This window comes from Condylura cristata, unplaced genomic scaffold, assembly GCF_000260355.1.
Source record: "Condylura cristata isolate star-nosed mole 26May11 unplaced genomic scaffold, ConCri1.0 scaffold00004, whole genome shotgun sequence".
In the NCBI taxonomy this organism is placed as follows: domain Eukaryota; kingdom Metazoa; phylum Chordata; class Mammalia; order Eulipotyphla; family Talpidae; genus Condylura; species Condylura cristata.
The window spans coordinates 12456473-12477502 of NW_004567105.1; the positions used below are offsets into that span (position 1 = coordinate 12456473).

At 36.1% G+C, this 21030-nt stretch overlaps 1 protein-coding gene across 9 annotated transcripts in view; it reads left to right on the plus strand.

Annotated features, from left to right (window-relative positions):
* Positions 1-21030, plus strand: part of ANKS1B (ankyrin repeat and sterile alpha motif domain containing 1B) — a 755486-nt gene that overhangs the window by 159628 nt on the left and 574828 nt on the right. The gene's annotated exons all lie outside the window — the stretch shown is intronic.

Below are 21030 nucleotides of genomic sequence, written 5' to 3' on the forward strand. Positions count from 1 at the left end.
AAAATGAACACTTTTCCTCCTTCTGTGTTTATGGTAATATAAATATGCTTCCTTTATTGACTTGGAACCCTATTCACCTATCAGGAGCAATTCTTCCTGCCCAAAGTCCTTGTATCTTAATTTCCATTTCATGTCTGTGTCACTTGTACTGAACAAAACAATCAACCTAATATAAATTTAGTAACCAAATGAACATTCTAAAGGTATCCAAGCAGTCTTGATGTTGTTTTGAAAGAACTAGGTAGCATTGGACACATTATAAATCGATTTAGGTACTTTATAGAAATAAAAACTAAGTTGATGGTATACATGTATTTTTTTCTTAAAAACACTAGCATTCCACATACATATACTACAAGATATTTATCTCAGGGTTCCATGAAGAACCTGAGTTAATTGCCTTGTTTCCATGGAAACCAGAAACTCATATTACTTGAGAATTTTTTTTCCCAAACCAGCCTGCCAATCAACAAGAGCACATCCTGACAGCCATCCTGTGGGACATTTTGGCACAGAATGGAACAATTGCTATGAGTCTGATGAAGTTTACCTAAGATTCCTCTAGCTAGTTAGAAAACGACCTTGTTAATGTTAGCCCCAATACTTAATATGCTTAGCTGGCTGAATAAATAAAACTGGAACCCGAGATTGGTAATTGCTTTTATATGTCATTGTAGCCACTTTTTGATTGCTTGATCTTAGACATATTTCCATTCAGCTAGTCACTAGGTATCTGTAGCCCAATGCTGCCTCCCCTCTGCACTAGAGTTTTTTCTTTTTTAAATAAGTTTATTTTTACATCATTTTGTGCCTTTTTCCATCTCAGTTGTAATCCCTGTGGGCTTCCCAACACAATTCACCTGTGTGCCATCACCATAGTCCAGCTGAACTGGAGTTTTATTGGGTAAATCATTTTACCTCCTGCATTACCTTAATATTGAGAGGAGTCTTTAGGTAAATTAGATATAATAGAAAACTGGAGGACAGTTGTTACACAGTAGCAAAGTTGTATTTTACAGCTAATTTATGTGGAAAGCTAAGTTATATGATGAATTTAGACACTGAGATTAGATGATTTCCAAGAAGTATTAGAAGTGAGGTCTTGGTTTCTTGTAGCTGCCTAGAACAATCTCTGAGAGGAAAGAGAGAAATTGAGTGAAGCACATTTAATCAGAAAGGGTGATTTGAAATGCTCTGAATTTATCCAGATTGAGAATGATAAAATTTGTGGTCTCACTGTCAAGAAAGTGTTATAGAGAGAAAGCCAAAAATATAGTTGGGTAGCTTCTCCCCAGTGCCTCAGTATGTTAAAGAAAAAAAAATTAAAAAAGAGGATTCATTCAGAGGACTCTTTGAAGGGATTAGGCATGAGTAGCTCAGTTTATTCTTTTTAGCATAATCCAGAGAAGGGATTATGGAGAAAGATCTGTGGAGGAGCCTCTTGTCTAATGGAATGAATCTCTGTGATATATATGGCATACCCAGAGCTTTTTGAGAACCCCACAACAGAGACACTGCCAGATTGGGCTGAAAAGAACAGGGAGAAGACAAAATAAAAGGTTATTAGCTGCTTAAGGGAATGACTTTTTATAGGAAAGAAAAAGGCTTATAAGAATTATTCAATTGCAAATACATGCTAACCTTTATGAAATAGAAATTAAGACTCAGAAAACAGACCAAGCTCCCCCAGAGATGAAGCCAGGCACTACACAGGGCTTGTCCCAGACCTTGAGACCCAGTGGGGTTGGCCCATTTGGTTTTCTAAATTGCTTCAGACTATTGATTCCTTCTTCGCCCCCAACTCCACTTATAATTCTCTCTGATTGAATGAAACTACAACACTGCCTGTCCCACCATTATATTTGGGGGCAAATATCTTGTTTTTTAATTTCAGATATTCACACGTGTCATAATGCAATGTTACTTCAATTAAAAATAAAGTAAAAAATAAAAATCACAGAAAAAGAGGGATTTACTCAGGAGTTATATCCAGAGTTCCACCCATACCTCATTTAGATGATGAGATGGAAATACCTTAGTATAGCTGAGAGTCAGGTAGACCTAAGTTTTAATTTTAGCTTTGTAACTTACTATTAAATAGTTGTCTTTTCTTTTTTATCATTGGTAAAAGATGAAACATCTTCCTACTTTATAAGGTGATAGGAAAATTGGAGAACACGCAGAGTAATGCCACTGAGTAGCCTCTCAAAGGATAGACATTATTGTTCTGGTCTCTTTTAGAAGTATAAACTATTATGCCTTTTAAGAAGTCCTGTCTCTGCTTGAATATCTCCAGGGATACAAGTGCGCTAAAGTCCAGTGTTAGCAGATAACAAGCTGTGGATCCTCAAAAATTTGACTCTCAATTTTCTCATTTCTAAAAGAAGGATAAAAATAATGATAGTGCTGCTACTGTAACACTATAGATACAAACAAATAAATTGCTTTTAGTAAATGATTACAGTACTACCTAGCATTTAGTTAATAAATATTAACTAGTAGCAAAGGTAGTAAAAGGAGGATTCTTCCCAATAATATTATGTCCCAAGTCAGTATATTTTTTTCCACAGCAAAAGTTCTTTGAGTTCTTCCCTTCAAGCCACACTAGCTACCCACCAGCCACTTGCATTCTTAGACCCTTAATAAACATTTGCTGAATGAATTTTCTACGTCCAAGTTCTCTCTAGAAGGGTCAAATAGTAGATATGTGGGGTTTTGCTGTCATATGGTCTCTATTCCAATTACTCTGTTCTGCCATTTAGCTTGAAAGCAGTCACAGGACCTATGAAAATGAATGGGTATGGCTGTGTTTTAATAAAACTCTATGGAAATGGGGCAGTAATCTGGATTTTTGCTGAAATTTATAGATCTCAAGCCTATAGTATAAAGAAGTTACTACCTTAATGCTTATAGTAAAATCTGCACCACTGTGGGTTTATTTGGAAATAGCTACAGGTGAGAAAATTTTTTATCTTGCATAGAAAGATAGAACCATAGAGAAGATGTGAAAATTCTGTGAATGAATCCCCAAAATGCTTTCTCCACATGTAGCAAGACTCCACATTGCCAGTTTCTAAACTCAAGCACAATTTCAAAAGAAGGTAATTTTAGATGTTCAACTTGAACGCATTTCTCAGAGACCTGATTAGTGTTGCTAGAGACCATTCTGGATTTTCAGAAACTAATCTCTAAATGAGAGTAATGTGAGATGGTTATGGCTTCCAAATATTGGTGAACAACTAGAATTAACAGGCAAAACTGTTAATTCTACAGAACTTGAGATTCAATTCAAACACACTGATTCCTTCCTGAAATCTTTCTTACTCTTCCCCTGTTGGAAATAATCGCCTTTCCCTTACTACTCAAATAATTTTGACATCTGTGGATTGCCTCTTTTATGCAGTAATTCATGTAGTCATGTAACATTTGTTCATTTAAGTTACAAACTGCCTGAGGTCAGCATCTGTATGGCACAGATGTTTGTATTCTCTAGCACACTCTGCGGTCCACCTTCTATGGCAGTTGGTACTTAGGCTGAACTTGTCGATCTTTTGAATTTTTCTTTTATGATCTTTGTAGGAGGATAAACTAGAATGGTATTGAATGCTCTCACTTTGCACTTGTTCACAGCATACTCAACTTCTCTGTGTCAGCCCCTGATTTTTTCATTTGCAATATTCCATAAAATATTAGTTCTTATTTTATGATATATCTAAAGTATGGATTCAGTTACACTTTTTGTTTTACCCACTACTCTCCTATGTAAATCTTCTAAGTGTGACTAATTACTGGCCCATTAATAAGTAAATGTCAACAATATGAGAACATAAATAACACTGAGTGTGAACTAATAAATGTTATTATGTTGTTCTCTACATCTGCCAGCAGATATGTTATCCATTGTAGTTTTTACAGTTACTATAGTAGCAAAAAAACAAAACTATGTTTAATTTGAATGAACTGCCAGGAGGACTTCCTACTTATTGCTTTACTTTGTGGCTAAAATGGAATTTGGTTCTACTTATTAGACTCCTTACATTCTGAAAACAGGTGAAAATAAACAGGAATTTTAAGGGAATTTGTTAGACAAAAGAGAAAGTGGTGTCTATTATTGCCTAGTGGTTGGTAAATATTTTATACTGGAGAGGAGAAACACTTTTAAAGAGATGAAAGTTATCACCAGCTTTGTTCTCTTTTCTCTATTTCTAGCATGGCTGTGTGCTTGGGTAGGATAATGCACTGTGATCCTTCTGGGAGAATCTGAGCCCAGTGCTGCTCAGGCTGGGTCACTGTTTCCCTTCTTCTCTCTCTCCTTTGTTTTTAAAATTTAATTTCTTTATATATATTTATATCAGGTGTAGTCCCCATAGAATTTCCACCACCAGCTTACTCGTGCACCATCGCCTTAATCCCTTGGCTCTCCCCACCCTCATTTTGTACCTTCTCTTTCCCCCTCCCCTGCAGAATATCTCTGGTTTATAGTTGTCTGATTATTTTTGTTGTATTGTGATTTTTTAAATTGTCATTATTTCCTCCCTGATCTCTTATTTGGTTCCCCTATATATTCCTCCTATAAGTAAAACTATCTTATATTTTTCTTTTCATTCTGACTTATTTCACTGAGCATAATCCCTTCAAGTTCTAGGCATGTTGCTGCAAATGACACTAGATTATCTTCTTTTTTGCTGCATAGTATTCCCTTGTGTATATGTACCACATCTTTTTGATTCTGTCATCTATTTTTGGGCATTTGGGTTGTTTCCAAGTCTTACCTATTATAAATAGTGCTGCAGTAAACATAAGGGTACCCTTTTGAATTAATTTTTGTGTCCTTTTTTCTTTTGTTATTCTACTGCTGACCACACTGCAATTTCCTAGGATGGTTTTATATTCACCTTAATGAATCAGTCAGAACCCGTGACCTTTGAACTAGAAGAGTCACTGTTAAAATGGATTAAAAATACCTTCTGTTAGGACCTTCCATGGTGGCACAACAGGTTAGGACGCAACACTGCAAAGCTGGCAGCTGCCGCTTCAGTGCAAGTTCGATCCCTGTCCCAGAGGTGATCCACATGGCACGGCAGACCTCTTCTGACCTGCCTGCTGCCCCCCTCAGCAGTGTACTTCCTTGGTCTGCCTGCTCTGCTACAAACTCTGTCTCTGGTGAATCCTCTCACCACCCCTGCACCTCTGGTCTGTACCCCAGTTCTGTATGTATAAATAAATAATATCTTTAAAAAAAAACACAAAAAACCTTCTGTTAGATGAAGGGTGAGGGTGGTCCTGAAGCAGACGCAGCTATAGGGAGAGATGTCTAAAGGACCAGAAACAGTAGTTGAATCACTGTGCAGATAGATAATAGTTATAGATTAGATGGAAAAGAAAAAAGAAAGACAAGGGAAGAATGTGAATTGCACTTGTAATCCTTGGCTGCAAGGGGCATATTGATTTTCCAAACATTTAGTGATGATGGGAATACAAGGTGGAAGCTTGAGCAATTTGTCAATGTCACCTGATTGTGGAGAAGGAATTACAGAATGTTATACACCTTTGATGAACTATTTTTCATTGCAACAAGTGGACAGCTCACTACCTAAAATATGCTGAAGTTTAGGGATGATAATTTTGTAATAATAAAGACTGTAATTTACTCTTAAATTATTTGGGAGAGATATATATAGCTCAGGCCCTAAATTAATTTATTAGCATTTTTAATGTAATATGATCTTCTCAGGTTAGAACATTTCAAAGACAATGATCCATCTTCATAAATAAGGGAAGCCTGACTTATTTTAATGCCATAATGCTTCACTATGCAATGAGAATCCCTTCAGACAATTCTTGTGGTTTAAATTAGTTTCAAAAAGGGCTTGACATATCCGAAGTATCTTTTGTTTTCTGCCTCAAAAAAATATAAAGAAAATGTCATTGGATTCAACTCCCATTCTTGCTCTTATTTCATACTGTCTAGGTAATCAAAATTGTCATATGCTCATCCTCTCCTGTAACTATTTCTTCTTGGCTTTCCTATAAGCACTGACATTTGTGAGTGACTATAAATTTGTACCATTACCATGAAATTGTTATTACTGGACTCCAGTTTTGTAAGTTTTTAGAGTCCTAAACCAGAGTTAGTGCCATGGACAACTACTATTTAAAAAAAAAATCTCTGTCTTCAATAATCATCCCGTTATCATGTTTATTGTTTTCTCACTATATATCAAAATGTTTGTTTTAAGCTTTATTTATTTATGCATACAGAACTGGGGTACAGGCCAGAGGTGCAGTGAGAGGACTCACCAGAAACAGAGTGGGGAGTAGAACAGGCCAACAGAGGAAGTACATTGCTGAGGGGAGCAGTGGGCAGGTCAGGAGAGGCCTGCTGTGCCATGCGGGTCACCTCTGGGGCGGGGATTGAACCTAAGCTTAAGTGGCTTTAGCTTCTTAGTACTGTGCTTTAACCTGCTGTGTCACTAGGGAGGGCCCTCAAAATGTTTTAAGTATGAGGGTACAAAGTGAAGAAAAGTATTTTAGTAGGAGAAATAAATGATAATAAAGAAATGAACAAGAATTTTTTCATAGTATTAAGTGCCATGTTAAAAAATTTAGAGGTTTTTGGAAATGAATAATGAGGTTAAGAAGTAGATGATAAATTAGATAGCATAGCTAGGGAAGACCTTACAAGGAAGGTGAGATTTGGCCACATGTTGCAGATAGTACAGCACAATAGCAGAGACCAGAGAGGCTATTCTGTAGTGAGTTTGGGAAATTGTTAAGGCTTGAGGTCAAAGAGGTGGCTGTGGGCCAGATTTTATTTGGCTTTGTAAAAGCCAAAACTCTTGGATAAAGAGTTTTGAATTCATTCTAATTCAGTCATTGGAGAATTGGAGAATCCAGTCCAATCATGACAAGAATTTAAACAAGGGTTTATGTAATTTAGTTTGAATTTTAAGACACTCAGTACATTCTTACCTGATTATATTTAGCATGTATTTGTATTTGTATATATTTGAAAGACAAACTACTCAGAACACTAAATTGCCTAGAGGGTTCAGTTTGCTATAGGGCTAGATTTAGAGACATTTCAGTATTTTTGGAAAAAAAGATCCCTCATGTCTAAACTAGCATTCTATGAAATAAATCTTCAGATTTTGTACTGAAAGTATTTTCAGTAGGAAGGAGGAAAAAGGAAAAGACAAAAACAATTAGAAGAAAAAAATATTATTGACAGTTACACTGTTTGAGCCCATTTAGAGTTGTTTCTTGATTGTTTTCTGTGCAAGTGTGTATGTATATCCATGTATACAAGCACAGATATATATGGTTTCTCTTTGGGGTTCTGTTTTTATAATCATTTTTTAAAATGAAACAGTCTCTCACTAAGAGAAGTAATGTTCAAGATGGAGTGCAGGATTAGATAAGAATTCTATCTTTCACTGAAAATCCTTGAGAGTTTTATTTTACATTTATTTTCTTGTAAATTGGAGAAGCCTTATGCCAAAGCAACACTTTTTTTTTCCTCTAAGGAAGAATTAATTCAGGGAATCAAAAGGAATGTTTTCATTTTCTTTGACTTGTGGAAGGCTGGAAATATGGTTACTGATTTGGGATAAGATGATAATGACATATGGATGAAACATCACAGAAAACCATAAACATGATCACTTCAGAATATGTTCAGTATAAACTTACACAGTAGAGAGATCCAATAAACATAGGATCCAATAAACATATGCTTCATTGGAAAAAAAACAATATTAAAAAGATTTTGTTGGAGCACTTGTGTAGGAGTACTTCGTTATGAATCTAGGGAAAGTGAGAACCCTGTCCCTAGAATGGCTCCCTTCTTCAGAAATAGAGAATTCACTTGATGAGGCTCCCTGAGGAAATAACTACTCTTCTTGGGAAAGAACAGGTGAATGCTACCAAGGGGTTGCTTCTATTTTGGGGAGACCACACTAGCAGTTTGAGTATAGCAAAGGATCCATGTTTAATGTAGGCTCCTGCCTATCATTAGACAAAACTTGTTAACATATTCTGTGAGGGGCTTCTATGCATTCATTTTGCATTCTTCTTTTTTTGGTATTTGTTGCCTTCCTCCTTCAATGAGCTGGGTTCTCAGACATCTCTTTTTATCTGCTTTACTTTCCAAAACTGGTTAATTAATAAATCAGGAAAATAGAAAGTAGACAGCTTTTTTTCACACTTAAATACTTAATCAATGCAAGGATACTGTCTTAACTGTTAGATCAATCATACCAAATCTTCAGTATATGGGAAAAAAGAATATTTTGGGGATTTATTATACCCACAAACATAGCATATGCTGTTGTAAATGAAATAGAAGGAAGTTTAGAGTTGATTTCACCCCAGAAGTAAAGTTAAATCAGCATATTGAATGAGGTAAAATAAGCAAAGAACTTGAATAGCACTTGACATATTGTAAGTGATCAACTATACTTAGTAGGTACTGGAACTCAATTTCTAGAGTCAGATCCCAGCTATATATTGTATTTTATTTTGTAGTTTATTTTGTTTGTTTTTAAGATTTATTTATTTATGTATACAGAACTGGGGTACAGGAGCAGTAATAGGATTCACCAGAGACAGAAAAGGGAGCAGAACAGGCAGATCTACGAAGTACACTGCTGAGGGGAGCAGCGGGTGAGACAGGAAAGGTCTGCTGCACCACGTGGGTCAGCTCCCTGGCCACGGGATTGAACTGGCACTGAAGGAGCTATTGCTAGCTTACAGTGCTGTGCTTTAACCCACTGCACCACCAGGGAGGGCCTGTTTTTTTTTTTTTTTTTGCTTGAAGGAGTAGTAAGTCATTTTCGTGCTACAAAATAAAATAAAATAAATTGAAAGTTATGTCAAATAAAAATATTTCAGGAATCTCTTGCTTTCACAGAGACAAATTAATTATTATGTGGAACACACTTTTATCTCTGTTTTTTGAACCCCATGCATTTTATGATGTTACATTATTTTTGTCTTAAGATGCATTTTATGACTTTATATTACTTTTAGATCTTAAGATTTCAGAATCTCTCTTCCCCCAACTCCAGCTTAATACCATTGGTATTTTTTTTTTCAAAGTGGTAAATTTGTCCTAATCATTTTACTTAAATGAATATCATGAATACCAAGTATACAATATACTCTCATGCCACTGGAACACAATTGGTTTAGATATTCAGAGCACTTAATGAGAGCTTCTCATGTGTGAAAAATTAAGTTGCTCGGATAGGAATAACAGTTGAATTATGAAATGAATTTCTTGTAGAATTTCACAGATTGATACTTCACTAATCGTGCTTTAAATAATAAATTCCCGGGACATACATTAAATGCGGTGCATAACTTCTTCCATCTTAGAAACCTTCCTTCTGAATTCATTTTCTCATGTCTTCCTCATTAAGGAGTCTGCCTCTTAGGCCTCCACCACAGCTCTATCATTATTTTTAAAAATCCGACTAGAAATTAAAAATAATTTTGTAGAAACCTTGTAACACAATCCGTGTGAGAGTTTCTTTAACCTGGAGCTGTCTCAGCGTGTGTCAGAGGCTGCTGGTTCTGTGTCATCTATCACAGAGACCTTGAGAGACCTTGCTTTTGGATTCAATGTTTTTAACGTTATCAGCAAGGGAATACTTAGACAAGTTAAGGCAGGGTGTTGGATAAACTCCAGATATGCTTAAAAACACATTAAGGTGTGCTTTAAAAATAGTCATTTAGCCCCGATGGTCAAATGTGTTGTAAAGATCCACGGAGGCTTGGAGACAAAGAGGTACTAAGAGACTTGGATTTGAGTCAGTTCCATAACTGTCTAGAGTGCCTTACCCAGACAGCTTTTCAATCACTATGACTTTCTTTCTTCTTCTTCTTTTTAAATTGTAAAATAAGTCACTATCTTGCTCAACTAACAATGGAATTAGTTAAACCGATCATAAATTGAAAATGCCATATGTGGAAAGCCCCTAGCAACTCAGTGCATGGTGGGGTACTGGGAGCTGTGGATGGCAGCTGCCCCCTAGAACCAAGGAGAGCAGATAAGGCTGTATGCCACTAACTTGGGAAAGTGCAAAAGTCAAAATTCTAAGTATTGTGTCCACTGATGCATGCTGCTTTTGCACCATTATCAAATAAAAAATTCCAAAGTCAGGGACTCTGTGTATTCTATCAGACAGCATTTCTCAGGTGGTGTTGTTGATTTAAGCATTCTATAGTTATACATGTATATGAAATTAAAGAGGTTACTTTCTAACACTTTTGGAGTTCATGTGTATGATATACAGCTCCAAAACAAGGAAAGGAGCAGGCAGAATTTCCTAAACATCTGTGGTTCCAGAGCCATTTTTGGTGTGATACTATTTTTGAAATACACCGTAAAACTCCTGAGTTAGATTATTTTATAAATACCTGTTTATTTTGATTCTATTACATTTTATAATACACTTTTAGTTAAGCTTCAGGATATAAGTTGAGTATTCTTGACTTCCTTGGAAAGAATTCTAAAGTAATAAAAATTTATGTTTACCCCATTGTTACAAGCCTCTATATCACTGATATAAAAGTGGTTGAATCTTATAATTAACTTTTAAAATTAGGATGCATTTTTGTATAAAGAACATTGTATTTGTAAAATAGCAGAACTAGCAGGCACTTAGTTCCTTTTTCTACTTCCTAAATGCATTAATATATGAGATACTGTGAAAATTAATCTAATGATACAAGCTTATTCTGGAAAATTATTGTTCTGTTCAGGCATTATTAAAATTTGAGAGTTGGAGTAGAATTATTAAAGAAAATAATAGCAAGGAATCTTACACTTATGAAAATAAACTATTAGTAAGAGGAGGTGGACATTTTAATTGTAAAAGTTTATACAGAAAAATAATTTAGTGAGAAATTAAAGACCATCTTAAAGGGCTAGAATAAAAGGTTGAAATATATTCTGGTATTGCGGCTTTTAGGTATTCTTTTTAATCTCATCTGTAGGGGCCTACTGCATACTGATTCACAATGATATGTCACATGCAGACTGCGTTCAAAATGACTTTTTTAAAAAAAAGATTTATTTTATTTATTTATGCATACAAGAAATGAGGTACAGGCCAGAGGTGCAGGTTGTGAGAGGATTCTCTGATGAGTGGGGAGCAGAGCAGGCAGATCTACTGAAATGTACTGCTGAGGGGAGCAGTGGCTGAGATAGAAGAGGTCTGCTGGGCTATGTGGGTCAGCTCCCTGGCTGGGGATTGAATTCATGATGAAGTGGCTGGTGATAGCTTCATAGTACTGAAATTTTTACCCCTATGCCACCGGGGAGGACCTCAACAATGACTTGTAATCTAGAGAAATAGGAAAGCAACATAAAAGAAACCATAAACATAAAAGGACCGTATTTTCCATTTGCCAAGTCCTAAATTATATAATTATGCCAGAAATTATGAAGGCAGGCATTATGACTAATAGCTGGCAGGGCCCCACCAAATTTCCATGAATTAAGTAAAACCCAAATGGAAGCTTGAATTTTGAAGGCAGGGAAAAAGGAAAATATTCTAGATAGAATTGATTTGAAAAGGTAGGCTAGAATTTTTATACCTTATAAGGAATAATTCATAAATGATGTACACTGAGACAAAGAATGCTGCACTTGAAAAATAAAAGTGATAAAAATAGGGTTGGAGATGTAGGTGGGAAATTTTGAGGGACTTAGAATCCCTTCATTTTTCTAAAGCTTTCCTTTAGATTAGATTAAGAAAACCTGCTTAGAAGCTATTTTTGACCCAGTTAAACTTTGAAATCCCTCCTGAGGGCCTTCTTGGTGGCACAGTGTGTTGAAGCCCAGTACCACAAATCTCGCCACAACCTCTTCACTGCAAATTTGATTCCTGGCCAGGGAGGTGACCCGCTTGGCGCGGCAGACCTCTCCTGACCCGCCTGCTGCTCCCCTCAGCAGTGTACTTCGGCCATCTGCCTGTTCTGCTTCCCGCTTAGCCTCTGGTGAACCTTCTTACCACTCCTGTACCTCTGGCCTGTACCCCAGTTCTGTATGCATAAATAAATAAAATCTTTAAAAAAGAAATCCCTCCTGAGTTAATTATGTGTCTTGGCTGGAGTGATGGGTGTTCCCTGGGGCTAAGGGCTGAGGCACTGTTCTCAGAGTGGGAATCCCTGGCCCAGAACAATGCATGTATGAATAGTGATTTGATGACCACACAGGCACCCGCTTGTCAAATCCTCAGGATCCAAGTCTTCCCATAGCTTTTTTGTTCTCCAGTTTCTACATGGTGCTTCCTTCTCAATAAAATTTATTGAGTGTACTCTGTGCTCTCAAAAAGATAATCTCTTTCCTTCTCAAGAGCACAAAAATTATATAATTATATGATTTGGATTTGTAGGAGTCCTCAGGTAGTACTTGGGCCAAAACAAGATGGTAAATTTTAATTACCCCCGGATTAGGATAATTTTCCACCTTACATTCACTGAAGGATTCATTTAGACAATGATTTTTCCTTTCAGAATCCTTCTAGAATTGGCATTTCTCTTCAGCATTTTGAGGTCCCTGGCACCAGGACCCTATGCTTTAATATGATAATTTTCTAAAAATAGTACAGGCAGTGTTTAAAGAGAGTTGGCTAATTAGATACAGTCTAGATGGCTAAATCTCAACACTGGCCAATGGAAGCATTAATAATAGCATTAATGTTGTGGAGGAATTGCATTGGTATAACATGGAATTATCAGTCACTTGACTATTTCTGTCCTATTCATGATCAATAATACCTAAGACTAAAATTTTCCAAATTTAGATGTGAACATTTAAATTTCTAAATCCTTCCCTTGTATACCAACATTCCATTTCTAGATATCTACCAGCATCTTCATTTGGATGTCATAAGGGCACTTCTTTTTTTCTCCTGAAACATTTATTTCCTTATGCATATAAGAACTGGGGTACAGGCGAAAGGTGTGGGGAGGGTGAGAGGATTCACCACAGCCAGAATGGGGAGCAGAACAGGAATGAAGTACACTGCTATGGGGAGCAGCAAGTGGCTGAGGAGAGCTCTGCCGTGCCATGTGGGTCAGCTCCCTGGCCAGAGATCGAACTTGTGCTGCAATGGTTGCAGATCACTTCATAGTGTTGGCGCTTTACCCATTGTGCCACAAGGGCACTTATATGTGAGCAGGTCAGGTTGAAGCCCAAGCTCAACCTGCTTCTTTACCTTTCTCCAGCATCCCTCATCCTCAGTTATTTTTGCATTGTCTACACATTTGTCAAAACTGTAAATTTAGGGTTTATCCTAAATCCCCTTCTGGCTTTTTCTCTAGATTCATTCAACATATATTCATATATTAGCCATTTCTCCCCCTTTTCCCTGAATAATTTTTAAGTCTTAGTAGCTCCCACCTCCTACTAATCTCTTTTGAATATTAACTCTCTTGAATATCTTCTGTGAGGATCTTTATCTTGCATGTATCACAATGTGTTGTTGCAAATCAAAACTCTTCAAGTCATCACCTATAGGATAAAAATCTAAATTTCTTTGAAACCAATCTAGTTGTCATCAGTTGGTCCCTGCTCTCTTGCTGAATTTCTTCTATTTTCTGCTTCCTGCATCTCTCATCAGTCGTATCTCCCACAACCTCTACGCCTTTACTATAGTGGTGGGCTGAGGATCAATCCTGAAAGATACAGGTCTCTGGAACCTGTAAATGTCATCTTGTCTGGAGAAGGGGGACTTTGCAGATTGTACTAAATTAGGGATCTGAAGATGGGACAGTTATGCTGGTTACCTGGCTGGACCCTGATTGAAATCACATCTGTCTTCATTAGATAGAGCGACATTTCAAGGTCTGGTCTTGAAAAGTGGAGTGATATTTTTATAAGCCAAGGAATTTTGACAAGGACCAGATACTGGAAGAGGCAAGAAAAGAAACTCCCCATAAAGCCTCTAGCGAGAACATGGCCCTAATGTCACCTTAATTTGTATGTAATGGTCCTGGTTTCAAGTTTTTTAGCTCCAGAATGGTGAAAGAACAAATTTCCATTCTTTTAAGCAACTAAGTTTATGGTAATTCCTTGCAGCAGCCATAAGAAATGAATACAACAGTTATCCCTGTAACTTCCCTGAATGTTTACTGCTCTTATATATTGTTGAACTCCAGCCTGGAATTTCTGCATTTCTGCCTGAAAAATTCCTGTTACAGTGCAGTCTTGGAAAGCCCTTCCTAACTCTGGTAAGTCAACATTCTCTCTCATTGGGTCTATGCCTGTTTTGTGGTTGTTTCTGAAAATCCTTACATCTATGGCAGTGATGTGAGAGGTAGGAAGGAGTCTATGTCATTGGTTAGGGAAACAGACCATTGATCCAGACGGAGTTGATTCCAGCCCCCCGTCCAAGTTGTAGCTCTGTTTGTTTTCTTAGCCATGAAGTGGGAATAATAATAGGGTACTGACCTTGTATGTTGGTGTGATGATTAGGTGGTACAGTTTATGTAAATAAGGTAGCTGGTAGACAGTATGTGCGAATAAACAAATGTTACCTGCTCTCAGAGAGCTCTATTTTCATTTCCACCTATCTCTTCACCGGACTATGAACTCTTTGGAGAAAAGAAGAATTATTTTTATATCCAGTTCCAAGTTTTATTAGTGCTTAATAGATAAATGAATAAAATATGCTTTTATTGTGTTGCTCTTAAGTGATTATCCCTTTTAGAATGCTTAATCTTGTTTCCCTCCATTCTCTAAAAAGGTGATTTTTTTTTTAATCTATAGAGTGTGATGGCATATTAGTTTATACCTCCATAATGGAGTTTCTATGGATATAAAGAATCAAATGGTAATTCTCTACTTTGCAATAAAGACTTTTAGAATAAAAAAAAATTCATATGTGTAGTTCATGTGTATGGCTTTGTAATCATAATTTTCAGGAAGTATAGAACTATTCAGCTTTTATTTTACAGAACTCTTCAGGATTGCTGCTTACTGGAGATTCTACCAATTGCATCCATCTCTATTTTATAGGATGCACTTGACATTTCTAAAGGTCTAGCAAAAATGATTGATATCATTCAACGGAAAAATCTATTGTTGAAATCATCTTTGTGGAAATTCTCTTAAAGTAATAATGGTCATTTTTTCCCCTGAGGAAACTTAAAGGCAGAGTTACTTTATACTCCATACTATTGCAAATGCCCTTCAAAGAAAATGAGAGACTGTCTTACATGATTGCTTTGGATCAAAAGTATATGGTAGAATTACTTGGCAAGCTTATGACTTGAATATAATCTTGAACTTTGTTTAGTTGAGTCTCCATGAAACTCTTTGTTCATAATGGATTATGTTCATCTTCCCTAAGCTGTTTAGTGAAAGATGGGATATAATGGCCTTTTGCAATTATGTTTGCCCTTCTCTCCCTTTGTTTTCATACTTTGTCTCTGACCTTAAATGCCCAGAACTCAGGGATTCACCTTTTTATGCCTATTAACTGGCTGACTGCTTGGCACATTACTAGTTATTTGGGAAATCAATAAAAAAGAGAGAGAATAATAAGTGTTGACCAAAATGTAGAGCAACTGGAATCCTCCTGCACTGTTGGTAAGATTGCTAAATTGCTTAGTGACTTCAGGAAAAGTAATTTGGTGATTGCTAAAGATAAATATATATTCATCATATTATCCAGTAATTGTATTCCTGATAGTTTACCCAAGCGATACTCTTTCATTCATTGCTCATCCTTGGCCTTCTTGGTTTATACTCTGATCCCTCACTCTGCTCTCCATAGCACAGATGATTCCTTATGTCACTTTGTTAGCCCTGTCCTGAGGTCACATTAACCGATCTAAATGAAAGATTTATCTGAGCAAAGAACAAAGGCATGAGGCAGTAGAGGCAATTTTTTTTAAAGATTTATTTATTCATACAGATCTGGGGTACAGGCCAGAGATGTGGAGGGTGAGAGGGTGTACCAGAGACAGAGTGGGGTGCGAAACAGGCAGATCGACGAAATACACTGCTGAGGGGAGCAGCGGGTGGGTCAGGAGTGGTCACCTCCGGGGCAGGTGGGGATCGAACTCATGCGGAAGTGGCTTAAGCTTCTTAGTGCTGTGCTTTAATCCGCTGCGCCACCAAGGAGGGCCCAGTAGAGGCATTTTTATATATAACAATAATTTTATAATCCATGTTTTATCTATAAGAAAATTTGTAATTCTGAGAAAACACACAATGTGCAGTTTGTGCTAGACATAATTACTTTGTGCTCTCAAAATATGGAATCTAAAAACTTTATAGCTGAATCATGTCTTAAAGATTAAAGTTACATGAAATAAATATAATGCTACTGTACTCTATTAAATAACATCATCTCTAACTGTGTACTCTCCATATCCTCTAGAATTTGGCTTTATTTGGAGCCAAGGTCTTTATAGATATAATTAGTAGATAAGAGATTATATGGGATTCAAGTGGATCCTAAATCTAATTTGACTTTTGTCCTTATTATGAAAGGAGAAGACAAGACACACACACAGGGGAAAGGGCCATGTGATGATGGGAGCAGAGGATTAGGGTGGCACAGCCTTAAACCAGGGAACACTAAGGGTTACTGGTGTCATGAGCAGCTAGAAGAAGCAGGGAAGAGTTTTTTCCTAAAACTTTTAAGAGAAAACAGAGTCTTGCTGATACTTTGATTTCAGATTTTTAGTCTTTAGACTGTGGGAGAATAAATTTCTCTTGTTTTAAGACACCTATGTAGTGGCCCTTCATCATGGCAGTGCTAGGAAGCTAAGACACATAAATTTATTAAAACTTAAAATATACATTTTTATTAATATCAAAGAGCCTACTAAATGATTTGACAAGGAAATTCTTTACTTTAACATTATTTCATAGCCAGCTATGGGATCCAGCTGTTCATATTTCAGAGACACCATGTTCTGTTTCAATTGACACCATAAAATTTACCAAAGAAACAAAAAGACAATGCTTGATACATAATACTGATACATAATACTGATTGACTCTCCCATTTTCTAAAACATGCATTTTGTACATTTCAGCATTTAACATGAGATAATTATTTCATTAATTTATATTTTTTGCTGACAAAAGAATTTATAAAACACACAGGCGCTTGCAGGATTTCTCACATGGTTTTCCAGTAACATCAGAGCAGATGTTCATTAGTCTAAATAGTGGTACCTCTTGCAGTAGGAAATAGACTCACTGAGTTCCTTTTAACTTTACATTTTAAATTTACATTGTACCAGCAACTATAACAACAACAAAACCACATATTGCAAAGAATCAATTTGCATTTTACAAAATCCTTCTGGTTGGTTCCCATGAAGTTGTGGTCTCATTTAATTCTCCTTTCACTATATGAATCGGATATTATGTCTGTTTATTACAGAGGCTCATTTTTAAGTTACTTTCCCACTGAGTGTATTAATTGTTTGGACCTACTTCTGGATCGGTTCTAGGCTTTGAAGAGCAACATATACTTTAGCTATATTGAGCTAGGTTTTAAGTTTTGTTCTAAGTCACTTGACTTATTTTAAAGATTAGCATTTGAATCCCAGCATTTCTGTTTTCTGACTGTGTCATTAGACTGGGTCACAGGACCTCAGTCCTGCCTGTACTTATCATAGTTGAGGTCATCATTCACTATGGGCCATTTGTTCTAAGTCATTGATGCATTTAATCAATCTGTATGCCAACTCTGTGAGACAGAAAAAATGGCCCCATTTTACAAATGAGGAAAATGAGATTCAGAGGGTTTAATTTAGTTGCTCAAAGTGCATACTACTCAGGATAGAGCATGGACTTTCATATCAAAATCTGTGTATTATGTTCTCTCTCTGTGGAAACATATTAAAAAACTCCTCTGCAGGCATGTTGTAAGCTTAACACATGATATATATACAGTTATTTTGTGAGCAGGAAAAGAGTAAAGAAAAGTTAGCTGTTATGAGTAACAATGCTTTTCTTTGTCTTTGGGGGAAATATCAGGGTTCATAGTCACCCTAGAATAAGTTTCTGTGGAACTGGAATGTTACTGTTACACTAATCATACATATTTTCTTGAATTATTCCTTGAAGCAAGATATGCCTTTTTGTTCATTTAGTAAATTAAACTAAACATAAGAAACTAAATATAAGATTAGCCATTTGTGTTTTATGATTCCTGATGGTTTAATTTATTTTAATTAAGGATCATTTGTTGAAGTCAATTAGTGTTTTCTTTTAAGAATATGCTAATATTTGCATGAGAAAAATCTAGTATTTTAAGAGTAAATTACTTTCTATATTATGGTATTTATTGAAGAGAACATCTGATTCATTGATGCCTAACCATTTTATTAATGAGATGACTGAGATATTCTTTGCAGCTTACCTCATTGGCCTTGTGAGTTTCAAAGTTTTTTCATTATGCCATTGACATTCTGAATTGTACAATTCTGACTTCAGTTACCCATCCACATTTGGTCTTTTAAAACCAAAATTAAAATTACATTTAGTTATCATAATGCCTTTAGATACAGAAGTTGATAGTCTGCCTGCTTTGTTTTCCTTCATCACCTTCATGTTCCATCTTCATCTCAGTTTCTCTTCCCTTTCTTCCATCCTTCTCCATGTCTTCTTTGTCAAACCTACACTATATATATAAATATATAAAAGCTCCTTTTTATTTTCTTGTTGAAGATAAAACCAACACTCTTTTTGTGTATTTTTCATTTCCAATACCTGTTCCACATTAGGAGCAATTACCTCTGAGTCGTGGTATCAAGGGCAGAATGAAATTCCATCACCACCCAATAGAGAGCTGATGGTCATTTTCCTTTCATTGGATATTTCATTATCCACCCCATTCACTGCATGCTATAATCCTTTATGAAAGAACTATATTCTGGGGTGTACTTTCCTATTCCCATGTTTCTGGCTATCATAATAAAGGACATTTCTTTTGCTTTGGAACATTCACCAATATTGCTCCAGTCATACAGTTTTCGTAAAATGAACATAGTTCAGGCCCTCCCTAGTGGCACAGTGGGTTAAAGCACAGCACTAAGAAGCTAAAGCCACTTCCACATGAGTTTGATCCCTGCCCCAGAGGTGACCCACATGGTGCCCCAGACCTTTCCTGAACTGCCAGCTGTTCCCCTCAGCAGTGTACTTTGTCGATCTGCCTGTTGTGCTCCTCACTTTGTCTCTGGTGAATCCTCTCACCACCCCTGCACCTCTGGCCTGTACCACAGTTCTGTATGCACAAATAAATAACTCTTTAAAAAAATGAACAGAGTTCAAATCTTCCATATAGGAAATTTTTTATTCCTTTTAACAGTGTTCCACACTATGGAAGGAAGACCCATCTTAGAGTATTGTATCTCTACACTCTACTTATTCACAGAGAACATGTGGAAACGTGAGCACATATTCTGTCCATTGGAGTACTAGTTTAAATGACTTACACATTGTTCTATTTATGAAGTGTCATCATAGTCTATATCCCATTTCTGGGGGGAACACAACTCTCTGGCTTTGTTTATAATTGCATTGTGCCTTTTCTCCCCTCTTAGCAAATTTGTGCCACCCTTCTTAACTAGGCCTGAAAAACTGGAAATAGTAAAGCTGAACATTATTACTCACCCCTGAGGTTGGAAAGAATAATGCTAAAAAGGATTTATGATTTCCATAGTGACCAAAGAAGCAATCCTAAATATTTTTGAGGTCAGGCACTGCTTCCTTAGGAGTTCTCTGAACAGTGGAAAGATAATTACTCTTAGAAGCTACTTGTTGAGTTGGTGAATAATTTTAAGCATTTTGCTGCAGTATGAAAGGATGGTACATAAAAACAGACTTTATTTATAAGAATAGATTATTATTTTAACCAACACAAAATGTATGAAAATAACACTTGTTATGTGTCTGAATACTGTAGTCATGGTTACTTTGGCCATCAGAATATTTTTTCCCTTCTCTTTATCCTGGAAAGAAATCAAAACATCTGTTTCTGAGATTTGGGGACAATAAATAGCGATAATTGTTGTTACAATTCAAGAATATAGTATTTATATCAAATGAGATAATTTCCTCAACAAATGAATCTTAAAGCTGATTGAATAATTCTCTGATTCTTTTGGGACTAGCTCTGTGAAATCACTGGAATAATCATCAGCTATAAGATAATAAGATCAGAATTAGAGGTTTTATGGGTTCAATTGCTGTTTATGTCCATGTCTGAATTATTTAACTTGATTTTAAATACATATTTGATGTATTTAAAATATGTTTTATAGTAGATACCAAATAAAGAAAACATTCTATTTGACATGAAGGACTTAGACTCTGAGAAAAAAATGTAAGATATTTCTAGAATTAACCATTGAATTCTCAGTAATTTGTTCAGCATTGTATGTTAAGTTCAAACACAATATAAAGCAAGAATATAAGCATGTAGAGCCAGGAGTATCTTCAAGAAGTCTGTTTTCTTCATAATATGCCTTGTCTCATCATCACAGAAGTTCATGTTCATTAAAAAAAAAAAAGGTATCTATAAAAACCTTCCTTTGAGATAACCACTGCGTATATGAATTCAGCTAATGTTTTTTCTTTTACCTGTAACCATTTTCTGCCTGAAGTAGAATTCCCAACTTGTTTCATCTGTCTAATTCTTATTCATTCATAGACCTAATTTTAAAGGGCCCTTCCCCTCAACAAAGTGTTCAATCCTCTTCAATTAATGAGGTCCTCTTGCTAATATGCTCCTATTTGGTATTGGGACTGCCTTTATATTTATGAAATATTTATGATCCTGGCCTCTGTGGTGGAGGCTGGACAATAGTGATAAACATGATAAACAGGTTTTCTGTCATCATGCAGTTGGTGATTGTAATGCAGATAGATAAGAAATCTTAAAATGATTGTATGAATACAATTTAGTTGACTATAAATGTATATTTCTCGCTAAATCAACTCCATAGGGTAAGGACTATATTTTGTTTAGAGAAGTTAGATAGTAAATA